Source organism: Molothrus ater, chromosome 1 (assembly GCF_012460135.2).
Source record: "Molothrus ater isolate BHLD 08-10-18 breed brown headed cowbird chromosome 1, BPBGC_Mater_1.1, whole genome shotgun sequence".
NCBI classification, from domain to species: Eukaryota; Metazoa; Chordata; class Aves; order Passeriformes; family Icteridae; genus Molothrus; species Molothrus ater.
This window is the reverse complement of record NC_050478.2, coordinates 65,013,712-65,036,685: the sequence shown is the minus strand read 5'-3', so window position 1 is coordinate 65,036,685 and position 22,974 is coordinate 65,013,712. Positions and strand designations below refer to the sequence as shown.

Here is a 22,974-nt window from a genome sequence, read left to right as displayed (position 1 = left end):
ATGATGTGTCCTTTGTTTTTTTGAGAAAAGCAAATCTCAGTTCCTGCCATGCCCCTCCTTTTGCCATTGCTTTCTTGCACTTCTAGTCCAAGACCCTTTTTTATTTAAAAAAAAAAGGGAACTGAAAAAAATGTGGGTTTATAATGTAAATTGGTCTGAGCACGAATCCCAGATGCAGGCATTGATCCATGTGATGAAAGCTCTGCAATTTATTTAGAAGGTTTATTTTCTTTGTTCTTTCATGATGGCCAATAATTACTACATTTGGTTCTGCAAGTCTTTACCCTGGATTATCTGTGAGAAAACATGGAGTTTCTCCAGATTTCTAATTTTTTTCTCTATAACTAGAAAGAAAGCAGTGAGTATCTTGCTCCTTCAAGTGTCAGAAGAGGCTTGAGCTACAATAAGTTGCTTTTCTGTCCTGTGTTTTGCACAGTGGAATATTTTAGGCACTACTTGTGTGTACCTGTGGCACCCCAAATCCTGTATTCCTGAAAGTGGCCCACAATGGGGTGAGACGTCTCATTTAACTAAGTGTGAATTCTTGAATGAGTTTAAATGCAGAATAAGTATTTTCAGGGTTTGTACCTGAATGAGTTCTTTACTGTGTGCTGTTTAGGCTGCTTTCTGATTTATCAGCCAAAAACTAATGAGCTGGAATAGATGGCTATATTACTCAGAGTGATGATCATATTTTTTGACTTGACAGCTAGAAGCTATTGTCACCAAAAATGACATCTTTCCGCAAAAAAAAAAGGACTTGTCTTTCATATTCTGCATCAGTCATAACCATAGTGTATTGTAGTAGGATTTCCATGAAAACCATATAGCTCTTAGGGATATGTGGACACTGTGGTAACAACTGCTTTGAATCTAGTTTGAGCATGCTGCCTTGGTTGGTTACAACTAGGAGAATAAGCATGGCTGTTCAGGCGGTACCATGGGTTGCCAAAGCTTGCCTACTGTTGATTTTTATGGTTTCTGCAGCTCCAGCTGATGAGGCTGAGCTGTATGCTGCTGTGTTTAGACTGACTGGTTTGAAGCTGGATGGAATATGGCTCCATAGTCCACTCTGGGCATTACAAGAAGTATTGCTAAGATTTACCCCATTACCAAAATATTTGGAAAGTACACAGTGATTAAAACCAGACTGAACACATGTATTTTTCTCTTCTCAGAGGAATAGGAAGTTTTACCAGACATGCCAGCGTATCTTCTCCCCTAGTAAAAGTGAGTTCAGTGTCTGAAAAAACAATTTAAGAGCTGGGTCTCCAGGAGCATTTGTCAGTCACAGTACTGGGTTTGATCTCAGTTGAATCCAAAACCTTTCTCTTTTTTTTATAGAAAAATTTTTATTTCTAGTAAGTTAACAGTATCCTGCAGCTGCTCTGCAAAATTGGTATTCCTGTCAGCTCCCCTGCTACTAACTGCAGCAAAATTGACAAGGATGTCAAATTTGCTGAGCACCCTGTAGAAGGTAGGGATAGAGATTTGCTTCTGGACTGTGTGAGAGCTGGGACCTCACAGTTTCCATCATCCCCATCCCTGGGGAACAGAAATCCACCAGCACCCTACAAGACCCCCCCCCCCCAACAATTAGAAGCATTGGTTGAACCTTGGATGTGTAGTACAAAAGATTTGACACATGGAAAACTAGCATTTTTCTGCCAGCATTTGCATGACCTCTTGTCTAGTACCTCTGATCTCACTGAGAAAATATATTTAATCTTTATAATGAATCAAAGGACAAGCTTGTGAGATGGCATAATGAGAGCCAGCATGAAACTTCATAATACAGGCTTATTTTCTTCTAGTGCACTGATAAATGTGACACTTGGAAAAAAAGCATTCCCATTAGTGTCCTACAGGCACGCACCCAAGCTTTCCCACCTGCATAGAACATCAGTAATTATCAAAAAATAGATACTAATACAAGTATTTTATTAGGCCCTTATTTGCTGCAACAATGGATTCAATTATTTTTAATGTCAAAAGTGGTAAGGGTCAAAACACATGGCCTAATCTGATGAAATTTCCACTGAAATTAATGGGAGATTCTTCTCTGGGAGAGGACAGAAAGAAAGAGAGAGTCAAGCTGATATGTAAGGTTGAAAGGTTGCCTTTTTCTTGGTATTTCCAAGAGCTAACATTTTGTATCCATATCTTTATCAGACTGAAAGCTCTCCTTAGTTATTCAGAGATGAATGTTTTAAAATTCAATTCAGCAGTCAATGAGCAAAAAAACCTTTTAGGTGATAGGAAAAGCTATTTTCTGACACCTGGTAATTGCATGAGGTGAGACAGTACATAATGTGATTGATGGAGGACCTCAGTGTTAGGCTTACTATATATGACTCCTCTCAGCACATCAATACTCAAATTGTGGTGTTTGAGCATAAGTCCCCCTTTCTCCATCTTTGTTATTGTATTGTCACTGACAAGCAGAGGGTCAAAAGGATGTTCATCTTTCGTAGAGTTTATATGTTTATAGGTTACGCTGGTTTTGGTGTCCGTGTAGTGACGTTGCAGAAGGGTCCAAAGTCTGACATTGCCTTGGTGCTGACTTGGTAACAAAGGTAAGAGTCATGGGTTTGATGCAGACATCTCATGCCTTTGCCTTGCAGCTGGTCTCTGTGAGATCATCATTAGGTATTTTGTAAAGCAGCCAGAGGAGGTAGAGAAAATCACGGGTAGGGTGATCTGTGTGCAGATGGGAAGCACCAGATGAGCCATTGGGTTTGATCCAAGTGACCTCTTCTGCTGGAAGGTGGTGTGTTAAGGAGGTGTAAGGCATATGCACTGTGAAAGAAAGATGGGCTTTGTCTAGGCATAATCTCAGAAAACAGGGAGTCTGTGAAGGACACCAGTGTACCACAGCAAGAACAGAAACAAGTTAATTCTCACACTCTTGTATTCATAGGGAAGCCCCAACAAAGGTAGGAATGATGCATCTGTCTCCATGTTCTCAGAAGGCTAATTTATTACTTTATAATACTACATTATATTAAAGAATACTATACTATACTAAACTGAAGAATACAGAAAAGATACTTACTGAATGCTAAAAAGATAATAATGAAAACTTGTGACTCTTTCCAGAGCTCTGACACAGCTTGGCCCTGGTTGGCCAATGAGTCAAAACAATTCACACCAGAATCTAATCAGGCAATCACCTTTGGGTAAACAATTTCTAGACACATTCTACATGAGCAAAACACAGGAGAAGCAAATGAGATAAGAATTGTTTTCCTTTTCTCTGAGGCTTCTCAGCTTCCCAGGAGAAAAACCCTGGGTGAAGGAATTTTTTCAGAGAATGTGAATGCCACATCACAGTAATTCTCCTCCTGGACAGAAGTGAAGTTCCCACCAGCAGAATGTGGTTTTCAGCATCAGGTCTGCAAGTCATTTTATCACAGAACATCTATTGGAAGTTCCTTGATGGGTGATGAGACCCCCACAGTACAGCATAAACTCTCTGGACACTGAAGTTCTATATACGGGGACTTAAACAAAGAAACCAAATTCTGCCACACTGTTATTCATGGTACAATCAAAGATATGCTGTATGTTTTTAAAGTTAGCTAAGATTTTTACATGAAGTGTGGAAACCTTTATTTCCATGCAGGGCCAAGGCCCCCTCAACAAAAATATGAGGTATTATAAAGCTGGTAAGAACGGGCAAACTTCTAAATGGCAAGATTCTGTCTGTTAAGAGCATGATTTCTTACAGCTGACAAAGAGCAGTCTCATGGCCGAAGAAGCCAGGAAGAAACATAGTTTTCTATACTCAAGCACATTTCCTTGGCTGGATGCAGGTGGGATGGCTCTAGAAGACTGGTCAAGATTTTAAAAGCCAAACGGGGCTCTCTGAGAATCAGCAAAGCAGATAGCAGGAGAGCAAGCTGACTGTCTCCTCTGCTAGACCTTTGTAATTTTTTTTAATACCTTGATCTTCTGCTCGCCTTGCTGTGAACTTGAAAAATATTCCTGGGTGTGTTGCTGTTTTATTGCAGTGCTGTACACATGCTGAAATGTCATTTCCTGGAGATGTTTTGGAGAAGGAACTGCTTCTGACAGAAAGAAGCTTGAGGGGAAATAGATTCTGCACTTACTTGAAATATTATTGAAGGTTTTTTATCGCTACTTTCGTCAAAAGCCAACTGTCTGCAACCTTTCAGAAAAAAAGTGTTTCAGCTTCTTGGAGGATTTTGAGTAGAGAAAAATGTCTTGTTTTGTCATTTCCCATTTCTGGTGACCTTCAGTTTAAAGAATTAGTGCATCTGTCTTCCACCATCCTTGCTTCCTGAATCGCAGTGCTCAGGCAAAATGGAGAAGGAAGCATGTAACTCGTACTTGAAGGACACTAGTTAAATGACAAGAGAAAAGCAGAAAAGGAAATCTTTTGAACTCAGCCTTTCCTCTTAGGTACATTGAAAGCTCCTTTTATTTGTGTCCCAGTTTCCCTTCCTAGAAATACTTGCAATTGTCCTCCACAGGGCAGTAATCACATATCAGTCCTCTGGTGCCATAGTTCCCATGCCAAAACCCATGGGTGAGCCACATCCTGGTCTGTGACCGGGGAAGACACGACTGTGACTTTCTAGCCTCATGCTTGGGGTACCTTCCTGAGAATAGAGAAGATCTGCTCCTGTTTCATTTAAGGCTTCATTGGCTTAGGTTACATTGTAGAGATTGGTATTCAAGAGCCTGTATCGAGGTGTAGGACTAGGAAGTTGGAAAGGATGAACACCGGGACTGAAGTAGACCAGAATATCAGAAGAGCCAAAAGGCAAACCACTGTGAGCCAAGCATCATCAGTTGGCTTGGGGAAAAAGGTCATTCAGGGCAGGTCTCTGGATTGATCTACTGCCTAAGGGCCTTAAGACTCTTTTAATAGTTATCTGTACAGAGAATGACAATCTTCTCTTGCTAGCAGTTACTCTGTTAAGTAGGAAAAGAGGAGGTCTGCACTCTCGATCTAAAGATTTAAGCCAAATAGTATAGACAATGCAACAAAAGGGAGCATGTGGATTTTTTCAGTTTACTTTTTGGGGAGGGCGTAACATGCTCTTCCATTTGCTTTCACTCTCACTCAAGCCATCTAAAGATACTAAGTGAGCCTCAACAAAGCTGACTCATCGAAACTTTAGCTGCCTCACTCCCAAAATCTGCTTTAAAACAGATAATAATTTTGTGCCTGAATCTTTTTTTTTTCCACTTGTTAATCCTTGGTGCTTTGGTTTTTCCAACCAGATTTTTTTTAAAGATACTCTATTTAAAAAATAATATGTCAGTGTGTTTATGTAAGTTAGGTCTCCCAGTTAGCAGGGGAGATTGCTTAAATTGGCAACACTTACGGGCAAGGATTTTTCAGTGTTTCTGATAAATAACAAGAAAAAACCAAAATGTGATAAAGCTGTTCAATTAAAGAAACTGTTATTCATACACCATGCCCAGATCATTTGATTCCTACTGCTGATTGTTTCTAACTACAACAGGTTAATATTTTAAACTTTTCTTTCCAGAATATTCCGGATGGGAGACATTCAATTATATGTTGCCAGTGCTTCTCTTAAACCTTCTGCTTTGCCCATAATTGCCTTTTGTGTTTTTTCATATAAAACCCTTAGGGTATTAAACTGGTCATGCAATTTAGGTAAGACCTTTGCCTGGGGAAAGGAAGGAGAAGCACAGACTGCAGACATGCCTGCCTCAGCCCTGCCTGTACTTCTAGGGTGGTGGTCTGTGGGGTGAGAGAATCAGTGTGGTTTTCCCAAGTGCCAGGTTATTGACATCTATCTGCAGAGGTTCTATTTTTGTTGAAAAGAGTGGTTTTGTTTGGATTATTTTCTAACAAGGATAACTGTTTTATAGCACTTTATGGTCTCATTCTGTTCTTCTGAATTTAATTTAATATCTGCTGTGATCCCATGTGAAAAGTATAAATATTTCAGTTAAAACTCCTCTTATACTTTCAAGCCAGACTGTCTCTAGGTTTAGATATGGAGAACAGAAGTAATTATGTTTTTTTCTTCCCTGATGTTCATATTCTGATGACTTGGAGATATAATTCTGAATTCTGAATCAGTGCTCAGAGAGAGAGCACAGTGTCCCCTCCAGGCTAGCTGGGTCTGAAGCCACCCTGAAGCCCGAAATAACTCAGAGTCCTTCCTGTTCTCCTCCATGACAAAGCCTGTTAATATTTCTGTGTAAAACCCCTAGGGGCCCTTTTGAAGGCAGCGAGCAGGTGATACAGATGCTGGTCCAAGCCAGGTATTTTTGCTGTGCTGGAGCAGCTCATACAGCATTAAGGCATTGCTAAAAATCACTGATCGTTTCCAAGATTTTGGGAGAAGAGAGGAAAACGGCACTTTTATAAAACTAAGTCCAAATCTGCAAAAAAAAATAGCTCTGGTTTTATTAAAAACCAGCAGTACAACTGCTTTTCAGAGTTAGAAAGGGCTGCTATGTTCACTGTGTTGTGATTATTTGAGGTAAGCACAAGCTGTCATTGTCTGAAGAAAAGCAGTATTTTGCAGGAACTTGGGCAGTTTCTGAATCCACATTGAATGAAATAAATATTTTTGCATGAAGAAAAATCAAAACAATAAGATCATTATATTTCAGTGTTTTCTAGATTAATCTTAGAAGAGTTTTTATGCAAATTTACATTTCTGTTTGAAATTGGAACTAGTTATTATTTAGTATAGTTAAAAATGTGAATGTCAAATAAAAAATATACTTAAAAACGTGAATTTCAAATAAAAAATTTCTATCTTAGGTCTGTTGAAGTATTACACTGCTTGCATTCAAGGACTGAATAAAAATTAAAATCCATATGCAGTTCTAATTTTTGCATTGATCCAAAACTACACTCTTGATGTATTCTGAATTTTGAAAGTGAAAAAAAAATACGAGGATTGCATTTAACTTCTTTTTGTATGCACTGACATTTTCTTAATGCCTTTTGAGAAACTGGCAGAAAAATATACCAGAATTCATGCAAAACTGTAGACAACTTTTAAAACATTTCATCTTTTGCCATTCTATAGAGGGAGCAAAACTATCTTGTGTATCTGCTTACTGCTGTGGAACCAAAGATTCACAGAGATTTTTAAAGCCAGTGGTCATTTTCAGCCTCACAATTAGATAAATAGCCCAAAGCTAGGGTGGCAGAAGAAACTTAATAGCAAGGGAAAGTGATGGCTGATGTTTGTCTCAATTGCTGATATTTTAAATTGTCAGCATTTGCAGATTTGTCATTTTAAGGAGATTAAAAGAATGGAAATGCATTCGAAAGTTGCAGATCTGATTTGTACAAGGAAGGCAGTGAAAGCAGTTGGCTATTTTTATACTTGAATTGCCAACTGGATGCTCCTAGTTCAAAAATGGAGGAAACAACCACTCCCCTGGGAGCATGTATTCCACTACAGAGCAGTATCACTGTGTCTTCCTGAGATGTGCTGCAGAACATTTCCAGCGTTTAAGAAGTGGGCTTTGCTTAGCTGGGCTGAAAAATGCGTTTAGGGATTGTTCTACCCCCGTGCCAGCTGTACTGGAATGTGTGAAACGAGGCCTCTAAATGTGTCCCGTCTTACAGGAAAGAGATGTTTAATGAGGCTGTTTGGTTTTTATGCTAATTACAATTCCAGCTGCTGTGTGAAGATTATATGAGGCCACCCAAACTGTAATGCTGCAACATAATTCTACAACAGTGCATTCATGTTAAAATTATATAATGCAATTAATCCATTAGAAAAAGTACAAATTGTGATGATTGAAAATAGATGCTGTTCATAACATAAGCTTCTTCACGGCATATGGATTAGAGAACAACGTCCATTGGAAATGTTTTAAGTGTTTTAGCAACAAATCAGCAATATGGAATATCTGGCTGTGGGGAGAGAGAATATGTGTTTGGAATAAGCTCATTCTTGTGTAAAAAGTTGTTGTACATCCTCAGCTTCTATTGCCATGACTCATGAATGGAGGGTCTTCATCAGACTGTGTCCTTACAGGTTATTCTAGAATGATTTCATTTAACAACAAAATGTGTTGAAGCTGCGTTTTATGTTTAGATTGTATGTAGAAGCATGGATATTAATTAGTATTTCTCAGACTGCTTGCTTTTGTTCTTTGGTTTTCACTGCCTTTATAAAGGCACAGGAAAAAATCACAACATTTCACAGTGACATGAAGCCATGAGGAAATGTGTCTTCACAATGGTGCTTTCACTGAGAAGTGCTGTTGAGGAAGCTTTATTCCTAGAATACTGTTTTGCTCTCTCTCGGTGTTTCCCGCAGGGGGGAAATGAAGCAGCAATCCCCGAGGCCAGCATGGCAGTACCTCGAGCGAGTCCTGCTGTGCCATGTGACCCGTGTTGTGATTGGGAAATGGGTTGGTTTGGTCATGTGAGCATGCAGCCCAGTGGGTCTAATCTGATGGGACATTTTAATCACGGTAGTTGCCCTTTATTTCCATGTCCATGAGCTGCATTAAAAGGCACATACAGTTAGATGTATAGGGTATTGGCAGCAGAGATGAGAATTCCAGGTCCACAGGGATCTGAAATATGGACGGCAATCACCCAGACAAAACCATTAACTTCATGAGCTCTTTCCAGGGATGCTGGGGCTAGTATGTTGAGGAATAATAAATAGTTGCTAGAAAGAGAAACTGAATTGCCCTATATACAGAGGTTTAATAGAAAAACACAGATTATGAATTGGAAATCAAAGATAGCTTGATGAGGAACAGTTTCATAGAAACCTTGGTCTAAGTCTTTTTTATTCTAGGGCTTGTTTATACATTGTAACTTGAATTATTTAAACCATAAATATGAAACAGATTAGTTATAATATCATAAACCCTTGGGTGGATGTTTATGCAGTTCATAAACTCATTCATTTTATTTTAATTCATTAAGGCAAATTTAGTTCTGAATTAAAGTGTCCACATAAGTGTTTAATGTGGCACTGGTGATCCTCCTTGAATCTCCAATTCAGATTGCTCTTCCTGAGCACCCATATAAGCAATCACAGGAACTAATGTGCAGGAAAGAGTAGATCAGACAGCCTGAGGTGTCACAAGAGATGGGTCTTAGAGACTCTGTTTGGTGAAAGCTGCACCTGGCTACTGGACTGCCTGAGGGACTGGGCAAAGGAAGTCCAAGGTGGTGATTAGAACATTTAATGAAGAGAGAAAGCTGTTGTGTTCTCTTCCAAATTCTGCTGCTAACCCATCCCAGTCTTGTTGCAAACAACACCTGTAGGTACTGGACTTCTAAGCATTGCAGGACTTGACTGCAATTTGACCAGGTCTCTTTTTTTTGGGGGGTCAGTCTCTCCATATGTAGGGTTTCTTCAGACCTGCAGCTCTCAAAGTCAAGTAATTCGGAGAGACTTTGGGATTACAGTAGTAAAAAGGATTTCTAAAATGTAGGCGAAAATCTTGGAAACCAAGAGCATGGGGAAAAAGTACTCATTCCTTTTAGAAGTTAAACTCCCTATTTGGAGAAACATACAGATTTTGTGAATACTAAAAATTTGCTTTATTGATACACTTTCAGATGAATGTTTCAGTTCCACAGTATGATGTCTGTATAAAGAAGTAGTTAAAAATAAGATCTAATTTGGTTACTATTTGTTTGTGTGGGCTGAAGACATAATACTATCTGTTGTTAACTGCATCTGAATTGCTTATTATCTACAGGATATTCCACACTTTTAGATAAAAGTAGTGGTAGAATAGATCCATGATGCTGAACATGACTCACTATTCCTTTTGATCTTAATGGAGTAGCAGGTATATGTTTCTAGGTTGAAAAATGGAGTTTCTCAGTCTCTTATTTTGCAGATGAGTATGTGTATATGCATTTTGGAAGGACAGGTTCCTCTTTAAAAGGTTTTAATTTGGTAATTAACAGTATTGGTCCTTTATATCCTCAGAGTTCTATTTACATCTCTTCAAGGTAATCTGGCAATCCCAAACAATTCTCTTTATCAAAACAGGCAGTAAAAATCATCCTTTTGCTGTGGTAAACCACACGTTTTAAATCTACCCAACATCATTGTTTGCCTATTCTAAAAGAAAAGTTACAGGGAGTTTGACTGCCACTAGCTACCACTTGAATCTGAAAACATCAGTTGCTCATTTCCCTGTGTCTTGCAGGAAGCTCTTGGTCCCCATGTGCTCTTCATTAATTCTTTAGTTAAAAGTAGCATGGGGCTGACAGCTGAACATGCACAGATAAGCAGTAGTCTGAGGAAGGACCAAAGAAGGTCCAGATATGCTTCTACCTGAAGGCAGTGACATATATTTGTGCTGCAAATGGTTGGCAATGAGTCTGATTTTCTTCCTGCTGAAGCTGATGAATTCTGCCACTGTCCTCCCTGAGCACAGGGTGCCTGGCAGGCAGTTGCTGAATACCAAAAGCCTTTGTTCATGTGGACTGGCCAGGAAGGCTTCTGCCAGCTGCACAATCACCTTTCTGAGGTACTCTGTTCCCAAGGACTGTGGGGCTTGCTGGGTGCTCAGATCTTTGCAGTAATAAACAATAACTGCGGGCAGAATGTTTCCAGGGTATGCACATATATTTAGAAACCTTGCAACCTTTTATATTCAAGTTCTGCCTCAAGACCATTTGAAGCCCGTGAATTTCTATCACTATCATCAAGAATCATTTGATGATTCTGCATTTACTGCATTTACACTTCTGTACTGGCACTTACATTTTCAGAACTGTATATGTACATCTAATGGCCTGTGTGCTTTATGGACCTGATCAAAAGCCCCATAAAAATGATAATTTGATTCTCTCTGGTTTTTGTGGGCATAGGATCAAGTCTGTATTAAGTAGTCATAGTAGCATTCCTACCAGTTTCCCATCTAATAAGAAAATAGATTACAGATAGATAAAACATCCGTTTAAAAAAAGTATGTAGTTGACTGTGAGTGAAATATTAGATGACATTTGAGCTACAGTTTGTGTACCTGAATGGTAGTGTTTTTTCTCACCAGCTAGTAGCTTCCTGTACACCATCCCAATCCTCAATCTGAAGCATTCTAGTTTATAGTTGTGAAAAAAATCCAACTCAGTAATTCCATGAGAAACAGAACTTTTGAAACACAATTTTGTATGGGTTGCTCCTTTCTGAATCTTTTGCTGTCTGATTACAAGCCTAGGAATGGCAATTTGGGTCAAGTTTCCCTAACCAGCCTTTCAGAACTTTAGAAACACTACAGATTTATGATCTTTTGTCCTGACAAAAGTATGCCAAAATTGGAAAGAGATAGTGGAATTACCAATGAAGGCATATAAAGACAAGGAAGCCACTGCTGCTGCTAAAAATATGCAGGAAGGGATGGGAGAAAACAAGGCATTGGCTGGGTGCTATAGAAAAGGATGCTTTGGCTCTTCTTGTTTTAGGCTGGCCAATGAGTTTAGAAGAGTGGCAGCACATATGGCATCCTTTTACAACCTCAGTATTAACTTCAAAATATCTGCAATATCTTTCATCAAATGTACTTCTGTAAGGAAGATAAGCATCAGAATAAGAATCTTCTGCAAAATTGTTTATACAAATTATTTTGGATTTTATGCTAAGTGAAGAATCCTTGTGTGTCTTCATGTTTCTATTTGCTTTGGAAAGAGCCAGGGTGTGAAGGTATTTGCAGGGTTTTGATCAGACCCCTGGGAGAGATCAGGAGGTTACTCTGCAGGCAGACAAATGCACAACTGTCATGGGAAGATTATTACAGAAAATCCATGTGTATTGGTTTATAAATTAAAATAATCAAATCAGCAACAGCTGCTCTTAATTAGTGATGGATCTAAACTGACCACACAGTCAGCCAGGCATCCATTGTTGATCTCCATAACACAGAACTCTCATGCTGGCAGCAGCGATGCAGGAGCCCTGGCACATGTATTTCTCCCTGCTAGTAACAGAGTCCATGCACTATCTTTTATTTAGATGTGATGTTTACGCCCCAGAAAACTTCCAGTTTGGAATGGCTACCTCTAAATATTGATGTTCGTTTTTTGCATCTGAATCTGCAAAGGCATTGTGCTGAAACGAGAGGCCAGTGACGCTGTGGTATTTCTGGCATTAATGTGCAGACAACATTCCTGCAGGCTAAAATGCACCGCAAGAAGCTGACAAAACCAATCAAAATCCCCCCATTTGTTAGTCTAGCAGATTAGTCCATTTTCTGATTTCACTGCAAGGATTGTGAGACTGGCTTAACTCAGCTGCCCTCATTTGAGTGACTGCACTTAGATCAAGCCAAGTCTCAGCTGTGTCATTCATACTATTACACCTTCTGAATGCAGGCAGCTGAGGCTTGAACTGGGGCAACTGAGTTAACAAAATTAATGCTAATTCACATTTTGGTCAGAGCATTATTTGTAGTATTCTTTTATCTGTTGAGAAGGCATTACCTGAGCTGCTCTTGTAGAAGGCCATTGGCGAGCCCATGTGCTGACACCTGAACATTGGTTTCCAGAGGCCTGGAGCCCCTGTTTCTAGTGAAGACATAACTGTTTCACAATTTAGTTGTCTTCTGGCACTGGTTCATTTATTGAATTGAGCTGGCTGTGAGCTCTTCAGCATAGTCATGACATCTTTCTCCTATTGTTCTTATCAGCAAAATGACCACTGAGAGAAAGAACTTGTATTTGACCAGGATCTTCAGAATTTATCTGGGGAATTATGTGCCCTGAGGAAGAGTGGCTTTTACCTTTTATATCTGTTGTCTTGGTAACATTGTTTCATCCAGGAAATACCGTGTATATTGGAGTAACCTTGTTGCCCCATGCTGCAAAAGGAGTTATATTAGTCTGTTTTCTTTCCTGCATCCCTAGAAGGAAAGGCTTATAAAAGTGAACATTGCAAATACACAGGATAGAAAAGCCACAGGGGAAGAGAGCTGAGACACTCCTCTTCTGTCCTAATTGAAAGTAGGCCAAATCATAGTTCACTGCACAGATAAATGAGAGAAACAGAAGAGGAGCTTTGAGGATTGCATTATCTAATAAACCCAGCAGTATCTCCAGAAGAGCAGAGCTCTCTTAGCCACTGTCAGAGCAAACATGGTACCAGTATGCATATTGTGAATAAATTGGTGTGTGTCCTTGGTCTGAAACTCCCTGTAGGTTAAGGTGAGTAAAGCAATAGCTTTTAGAAGCATATGTGGCACGGTATGGGCTAAGCAAGTATTTGTGCTGCTGGTCTAATGATGCCTCTTGTGCTGCAGAGAAGTTGGATAAAAAGAGAGCTAATATTCAGGAGCCCTAGATCCATATTATATATGGTTTGCAGCTGGTAGGGCAGAGTCTCCCTCTTCATCTAACACCTGCTATTTCTGTAAAACCTTTATGTATATATGCTTATGTCCTACTTTTTTCTCTTGGAATCTATACACATGTTTGAGCTCACTACATTGCCTGCCTGCAGCAGAATATATAGGCCATCCATTTGTCTGTTAAACTTGGTTGTAAAATCTCATCAACTTCAGTGACAGCAGGCCTGACCCTATGTAAAAATGTAGTGAAGGCTTTCTGCAGGAGGCTTTTTGCTGTGCATCTAAGGCACTCCAAATAGTGAGAACACTATTTTAAGTAATGCTCTCAAGGAAAGAATAGCACAAAAAATGCACACACATTTATCAGAGGAGATAACTGTGGAACAAAATTATGTTGATGAATAACAAATAGGAGATTGTTTACAAAATGCTGATTTCTGGCTCATTGTTTACTTAATTTTTCCTGTTTCATTTTGTTTGAGTAATGTAAATGCATTTGTCCCATTAGTCTCCAGGAGATCTTTAGGCATTTTCAGTTGCTCATGAGAATGTTTCCCAAAGCCTTTTGAAGTGGCACTACCTCTGTCTAGGTAGAGACTCTCAAAAGCCACCATCTGATCCTGTTCCTGACTCCTTGGCTTCCCCTTGGTAGTCAAACCAACTGCTTATGTGGAAAAGTAATATGAGGAAACCACTGAGGCAGTTTTAGCTGTCTCTTAATGAAATGTACCAGCTGGAAATCAGGAGAAGCATGATCATCATGGGACCAATCAGCCCTCTGTGGAGAAGCAGCAAGTGCTGTGTAAACTACAATCAGTATGTCTGTGATGAGAGCAGTGCTGTACTGAGTGGGTAGCTGATGTTATGGTGAAATACTTAAATTCAAACACCACTTTAATTAAATTTCACTCAGTATTAGGCTAGGAAATTGATAAGATTTTAAAAAACTTGAATCAGCCCTGAGCAAACATGAGCACACTGACCTGTCTCTTCTTGCCAACTGCCTGCAATCATTTTTGTGTCACAGGATATCCTCTGCAGCTAGTGGGCCACTGCATTTTACTGAAACCTGAGCTGTTTTTTACCCTTTTAATACTGTCTGCTTTGAGATTGCTCAGAATGCACCTCTGGAGAATTTTGTCTCATTTTTCCATGCTGCATATCATGGGAGAATCCTTAAATGAGATAGCAGCTTCCTCAATACGATGTAAGTTGTGGCTCCAGTTCTTTCTTCCAGAAGTGTCCCAAACAGATGTTGACAGTATCACGTTCACAGGATATTTGGGAGGAATTTGCAGCAGCAGACCTTACCCATGGTAGGAGCAGAGCATGCCCAAGAGACGTGCTGTGACTCACCCCTCCCATTTCAGCCCTTTTCTATCAGGTGAAATGCCTGCGGAAGCCCTGGCTCTGCCCAGACAACAACTCACACAGAGAAACTGCAAGAGACAACCAGCAGGACCTCAGCCAAAGCTAAGCTTGCCTTCAGGTATCTCAGGCAGCCATCTAGGCCAGCTCCTTGGCTCACAGTATTTTCTCAGCTTGTCTTCTGTCCTGCAGCCCAGTGGGCAGGCAAGGAGAGGATAAACAAAGCACAGATTGCCTTAAAGTCATGCTAGCCACAGATCAGTGCTAGGCTAAGATTTCACTTTATTTTGTATTTGGACTGTGATATTTCCCGATTTTTTTTATTAGTTACCACCAATGTCACTTGGATAACACAAAGCAGGAAATAACAATTGACTTTTGCTTACATAAGATCAAGTTGTACTTTGCTTTACACCTCTGTTTCAGATATTTCAGGTCAAATTTTGCTTTCAGTTACATCTAGGTATTTCCTATTAAATCCATCAGGTTAGGTAACACTGGCATTGTAAAGAAAAGCATAAATTTTGCCCTAAAGTGCATTGTTCTACCAGTCCATTTTATTCTGTGTAGGTACAGGTCTTTTAATTATTTAGCTGATTCCTAATTTGGAATTAACTTCTGCTCAGTGCTTGAAGATAAAAGGTATGAGGCAGCTGAGGAACAAAGTAGAGGATGAATCTAGGCGGTGGGAAGACAAACAAGCATGAGTCGCTGTGATTATTGCACCTTTACACATGCTTGCATGCATTCTTTCTTACTTTCCTCCTGCTAGTCTTAAAAACCTAGTCAAAATCCAGATACTGAAGAGATGTAGCTCATAAATTATGTTTTCGCAGCATGTGCTAGGTGTGGATTGATGTGAGCAACTATTCTGTGAGATTAAGTGTATTAAGAAACATGCAATAACTCAACTTAAGGACTGAACCTTCCAGAGCAGCTTATTCAAGTGCAGTATATATAGATATATGGAGATATATAAATAAAAGATATTGAATAAGTCAGTAAGCTGGAATGAGTTGGAGAGGCATAAAGTGGTGTATATTCTAGTTCTTATTATTCGTGTTTTATTTTGTTACTTTTGCTATATAATTTAAAGCCATTCCCATTCTTGCCATTTGTATAACATATTTAGCCTTTATGTAAACATATGCATATTTTATCTTACTTTTGAATTGAATTTATGGATTGGATGACCCTGAGCAGAAGGAAAAGCAGTGGAACACATTTAAATAGTAGGTGTCTGTTTTAAGTTTCTTCTAGCTTTGAAATGAGATATGAGTAATTTAGGCTCTTTTTTCTTATGTGATTAATACTTCTCAAAAACACAGACACTGAGAGGTCTCTAAAAGTAAAATATTTCACTAGATTTGCAGGGCTCTCAGTGATATAGTTGTGATAATACCAGTAAGATGCAAAGTGAGTGTGTAGTGTCTGGACCTGTATAAGATGGTGCCTAATTTTTCCATCTCCACTCATTTCAGTGTGAGAGATTCAGGAGGGATACCATGTTTCCTTCAGCAGTACATTAACACGCACAGGCATATGCTCTTTCCCCCAGTCTAGGATTGTCAAAGCCCATCAGGAGTTTCAGATGAACAATTCCTTCTGGATTTAGTTGCAACTGAAAAGCTTAGTGGCCAGGAAGCTTAGGAGAAGCTAAAATTTTCACCCCAATTCCCAGCGTTTTATATGCCTGGATGTTGCTTCACACCACAGTGTTCAGAGAGGCTCAGGACACTCTTGGGCATTCTTGAGCATTGCTGAGTGAAGTGCCAGGGCAATGCAAATGAATTGGGTTGTGAACGAGTCCAGACCTTGGTGGGAACATTCTGCCAGGTGAAACTGCACAAACTGGATCTGACAGAATAGCTTGTTAGCCTTGCACAGAGTGCATTAAGCTCAAGGAGGCTACAAAATGTGGAGCAGCATGGTGGAAATGGAGTAAATTCTTTGAGAAGAGTCAATATAAAAAAACAGTCAGGCACCAATCTATTTTACAGACACAGAAGTAAAGAAACTCTTAAATAGTGAATTCCTGGGAAATGTACATCCAGATAAAACTCTTTTAGAGCACCTCAGATGTCTTGTTGATGTGTGTGTTTGCCTATCCCACTTCTGCTGTCTGCTGTGTGCTGCTTACAGCTATGGGCCAGTTTGAAGAAATTCTTTTTGTAGTAAAGGTATGGCTATCTGGACCTATTGTTCCTGGTGATTCCAAAGAAGGGGAATAAATAACAGTGTTCTTTTGCCTCAGTGAGCGCAATAGTAGGATTTAAGGGGCTAATAACCCTTTGGCAATATTAATATTTGGACTGCCTTCCTGTTTGAGAATAGCAGGTCTTTAAAAATATACCATCAGTGTGGTTTTGTGGCTTCAGTTTTTAGAGGTATATAATGTAGATATAGTTAATTAGATCACTTTGGTGTTAATTAAGTACTTTTGAGATTCTTGCAGAGCTTTATATATGACAGTTGTCATCAAAGCCACGTTCCAGGTGTACCCAAACCTCAGGCAAATGTATGTGAGATGAGAATAGGCAAATTGGATGCTCCATCAAAAAATCCATAATGCTCTTTCTGAGTTGATTTTATTACAATGCTAGCAAAATAGTTTCAGGGTTTCAAACATTTTAACAGTGGTCTTATAGTTGTCATGTGGTTTCCCCACTCTGTTCTACTTAATTAAAGGAGAGTAAAGAGGAAATACTGTCATTGATTACATCTCCATGACCCGCTTGGGAATAAAGGGATTGCTCTGGTGTACTGAGAGCAGTATCTGACTGACAATGGCTGTAATACCATCTGCTAATTAAAAGATTTGGCAAAATAATTGCAATTTTCTACTTAAATTAGAAAAATACTCAATAGAATCTGTGCTTCTTCATCTTGGGCGATACATAGAGTGCTTGCATCAGGACAGGCAAATAACCACTTAGTAACAAAATAGACTGGCACTGCAAAGACAAAAAACACCATTCTTTAAAAGCAAAAAAATGCAGCACTTCTCACCTACAAAACGTGTTTCTCTCCACCTCTTTCTCTCTACCCATCTGTGTATGCACACACTTCATAACTCTTGCCTCTTAACTGTATTATTTTAATACTAGTCAATAGTTATCCACAGCACCAGCAATAAGGTTATTTGAGAAAAGGACAAAATATATTGCAGCATTTTATGAAGAACAGCAGAAGATCAGAAACCACTTAAGTTGCCCTGCCACAAATATGATTATGTATTTATAAAGATTAATTTTTAATAATGTTGTTAGCTGCAAATGTGCCTAGGTCACATGTTTGGGTACAAATATTCCTTGAACTCTGGTGCAGTTCACATCTAAGTCCATAGCAATGAAATACATACAACATTTTAACTAGGTATGTACAAAAATGCTACCATTAAGTTTTCATACCTGGAAAGTCTCATGTTTATGTTACAACTATGCCCATCGCTCATTTATTTTGATATATAGTCAGAATAATGCAGATACTGCAAAGAAAACTGTAGTCCTATTGCTCTTCTTTGATGCATAGCTCATGACAGTGCAGAATTGGTATTGAACAGACCTGGAAAACAAATAATCATAAATTCATATACTGAGCATTATCCATTTAAGCACATTCTCAGATAAAAGTGTTATAATCTGGGGACTGAAAACCTAGCAGCAATACCATAATTGGACTTTATAATATCTTCATCTAAGCTTCTGGAAGCTAATGTGCATTTGCATATTAAAACTGCTCTGAATCTTGTGTGGAGAAATCTGCATGAAATTCAGAGCCAGGAGAACCTGCCCTGCAGAACTTGCCTTTCTCAAAGAATAAACAGTGAAAAAAGGTTACAATCAGTGGACACTGCTCCCTCTTGCTTTTCACTTTCAACTGTAAGTCCTCTGCAAGGACTTTTCATTACTGAAGTCTCATGCTTTAGATGTTGTTTCTCCATATAAGTTGTTGGTATGACATGGGCAGCTTGGCTCACTGCTTTTTTCAGAGACTCCTGGTGGGAGCTTAGACAAGCCATGTTCTGTAGCAGCTGTCCCACACACAGCTGCTATGGCTGAAGCCATAAAGAGGGATGCTAAAATGTGCTCTGTTTGGGTATGGGTTAATCTTTTTCATGTAATATTTTCAAAGTATTAGACATTTCTCAAACCACATACTTTAGAGCAAAGCTTTTGGGAGATTTCAGAGACATAAGTGGAGCAAAGTTGGAGGGTGAGGGGAGAAGCATTTCTGCACTGGGAAAAATTTTTGATCCAAACTTATCAAGAAGCTTTGACATTATTTTGGAGTTACAAATGGCAATACTCCCCTGTATCTTTAAGGAATTTATAATTAACAGAAAATTAGAGCACCCCGTGTCATAGACTTGAGATGCCCATGCTTCAGCATATTTTCCTACTATCATATTTTCCCATAGCAGAAGCATAGATATGTTACTTTAGCAATAAAGCTTTGCATACCTGGCTTTCATAACTATTAGTCTGGAAAAACATCTCTTTCTTTGAATTTTCTTATATTTCAGTCATGCATATCTGACTACTGGCATTTTCTTTACATAAATATTTGGACAGTCAAGTTTCACTCACATGATTATCTATAAAAAAGCAGTTAGCTGGCTGGATAATGTGTCCATACTTTATATGAGAAGGGATATTTGATATAACATAAATGGACAGGATTTACCAAATCCTGACACCAGAGCCTTAGCCTCATTTCACATGGGTCTGATTTGCACCTAATATAATGCAGGCCATTTGAAACAAAATTAAGTCAAAACTGTTACTGACCTAACTTGTATCTCAGCCTCATTTTTGTAACAGCCCCTTTGCTAATGATTGTGTGACTCACCAGCTTTTGGGTGATGGGATCAATCACAGCTGGCTACTACCCAGCACAGACTCTTCAACACACACATGTGCACTGCTCTGGGTGAACTCCTCCATAATTTACACCAATGGAGATTGAAGACAGTGGGGACAGGAGAATGATTTGTAGAGCTTCAGTCACACTAGTTCAAGGATGTTAGACTGCTTCAATAAATGTATTAAAAAATGAGTGTGCTTATTTTGTTTGCTCTTGGAATATGTAGGAAGTATATGTAAGCTGTAGAAATAATAGTGACAGGCAAGACTTTCTAAATCACTGGAGGTATTTTTATTTCCATTTCCAAGATTCATTTTCTTTTGCAGGTTTTACCTAGGCAGGGCATGATAAGTGTACCGCTTTCTGTATTTAAGAAGTGCTCAATACAGAATATAACTCTTGAGAAACCATTCATCTTAACCAGACAAATTTCATGTAGATTAAATTCAGCAAGGAAATTTTCCTCAGGTGGCTACACTAGTCATTAATACTGCTAGTTCTAAAGGAGCCCAGGAGAGCAGTAGACAAGAAGAGCAGTCAAAACCAATGTTGGAACCCTGCTAGTGGCAAATGGAGAGTAGTCAAGACTCCTCCTGTATTGTCTGAGATCTCCTTCCTCTTCAGCTGAGCTCGGTTATTCTCATGCATAAGTTTAAGGTGACGATCTAAAGCATATTTGTTTGCTCCCAGTCTGGTCTCTGGTCAGTAGGTGCTACATACACCCACACAAATCATTAAGAGAGTTCTTTCACCAGTCATTCCCTCCTCTTTCTGCAGAGTTTGCACTGTCTACTCCAAAGGCTTTTTACCACACTTACACAACTGCTTAAATTTGTAGCAGAAGGTCATTTTTGGCAGAAATTGCAGCAAGGGTGGGACTTATTTCTGAATTTTGTTCACCATTGTACTTTGAAGTTGATTAAAGTCAGGGTGATGACTAAGCAGCTGGGCTGGGAATCAGAAAACCATGTTATGCTCTGAGCTCTGCTGCCAACCTCCCATGCAGTGCAGAGCAGCTCTTCATTTCTGCAGACCTCCACATGTGCAGCCTGCCAAGGCAGGCAGGGCCTTTGCCATAGTGGCGTTCAGTGGGCTGTTATCCTGGGAATGCTCACTTGCTGCTGCCAGTGACATGTTCTGTGTGTGCTTGTAGATCACCATGCAGAGCAAGACCTTCACCCCAGCATTCACCTTAGCCTTTCCATCCTTTCAGGACTTGTTCAGTAAACCTTGCTCCTCAGCCTTGCTGCCCGAACATTAATGTAAGCCTTCACCCATTTCAGCATGCCTAGAACTGAAAATAGCCATGTGACCTCCTCTGTCGAAAAGGCAAAACCTGGTCAGCCTCTTTTGAAGCTGGTTAAGTTGCTCAGTCACTGAACAAGTCTTTGAAGGCCCAAGGTCCTCTCTGTGATGGAATTATTATTGGCAAAAAACTAGCTATAGGCAGCTGGCTATAAGAAATATGAAGAACATGCCTGTTTAATCCAAAGCTATTTCTACCTGATCCCATTAGTAACTAATTTAAATGGAGATTTTCGAACTGAAAATTTATATCAAAATATGAGTATAAAATGAGTTAAGGCTAAAACATTTGACATGACAATGTTCAGTGCTTGAGCCCTAGACAGAAAGAGAGAGAAGCACGCAGGCTCTGGGAACCCTGACAGCAAAAACCTTGGTTAACTTCCCCCAGCCTATTTTATTAGTAAGGCATATGAAAAGTCAAGCAAATTTCTCACAACAGCCTAGCTATGTTATTTATCTTAGGAGTCTGTTCTCTATCATTAAAGTAGCTGTAGTGCGATTAAATGTAGACAGACAATTATCTGTAACCCACCTCTATCTTGTCATATGTCTGCTAAGTCTTACAAGAGAGAACTTTCATTTGCTATGTTCCCATAAGAGAATAATAAACTGGTAGTCACAAAAGATGACACAAAAGATAAATTAAATCCTGTGATAAAGCCCACTGTTCAATGTGTCAACATGTAAAACAGACTTGACTTTCAAATTCAGATTTTTGGATTCAACTCTTGTCTAGCATCTGACAAGAATTAGCCTACAATTTTATTTTGACTTCAAATTCAAGCCAGGCAATTGCCTCCCCCATCCTGAGGTTGGCAACAAGGCATGGTTATAAAGAAGATGACCAGGTCAAAGATGAAAAGCAGAAAAATAAATTGGAACTTCTTTTTTTAGAGTATTAATCTTAAATAGCTAAGTTGTGTTTACTATGACTTGAGGCTTTCCTTTCTCTAAAAAGAACATTAATAATATTGGCATTGCCTGTGACAGAACACCTACAAGGATGTTACTTTAGAAATACATGGGGAAAAAAAATAATATTTTGAAATGCCTTACTTCTTCACTGTAGCTCAGATTTCTTATCTGCCTGACTGGAGAACCAGGAAGGCACACAAATGATTTACTGTAGGCATCTCACCAATTTCTGTTGCTTTATTCATCAGCTCTTCAGGGAATCCACAGCATGGCAGTGATGTGTGCTCTTCCTTAATGTAAAATGCAGACATCATAGGATTAGAAATTTGTACACAAAAATTCATGTTCATGTTACCAAATCTAACCTGAGAAAGCTTTTCCTTCATTTCATATAAAACCTACCTGTCCTTAAAAAACTACATTTAAAGTCTGTGCAAAGCTAGAGGTTTCCTGTGGAACCTTTGTGTGAGCTTAGAGCAGAATAATGTTTTGGACAGGATCTTGTGCGGGTGAGTGAGTTAACTGCATATTACCTCATCATTTCAAACTGCACCATGAATTTCCCTTTGGCTCTTGCTCTTTCTTATTTTTGATTCCTCAAGCAGTTTCTCCCTCCCTTTCCTCCTTTGTCCACAAAAATGCCTGCAACCCTCACCACTCCTGTGCTGCCAATGGCATGAAACCAGCAGCAGCAGGGGAGTGCCAGACTGGACCAGGGCATGCAGCTGGGTCATCCCTCTGTGCCTGTGCCCTGGAGGCACATCCTGAGTTGGTGTCTCTCACAGCTGAGCCCCCATACTCAGAGGTGTAGGCTAATAGGAATATGATATTCTTCACACAAGCTAAGTTTAGAGAGCAGCAAACTTGACTGCTCTGGGCATGCTCTTAGCAGACAGTTTTTGCCATGCATCCATAGAAGGACAAAGTGAATTCAAGAGGACAGTTTTGTCCTTTTAGAGCACTTTCACCCCCTTAAGGCCAGTAACGCTTATATTTTGAATTCAAAGTGCTGGACACAGCCCCTGCAGCTACTTTTCTGGGCAATAATGCACTCACCACAATAGACAATAAAATTAGGCAAATATTTGCCCCTTACTCCCTGCTGCAGCCATCTAGAATCTCTTTTGATAGATCCATATCTCCAACTGTGATTGTCATTCACAGAATAATAACATCAAGCTCAACTTTTGTCAATACTTTTTTTTGAACTCC

At 39.4% G+C, this 22,974-nt stretch overlaps 1 protein-coding gene across 10 annotated transcripts in view; it reads left to right on the top strand.

Moving 5' to 3' along the window:
• Positions 1 to 22,974, top strand: part of PHACTR1 (phosphatase and actin regulator 1) — a 301,804-nt gene that overhangs the window by 180,747 nt on the left and 98,083 nt on the right. The gene's annotated exons all lie outside the window — the stretch shown is intronic.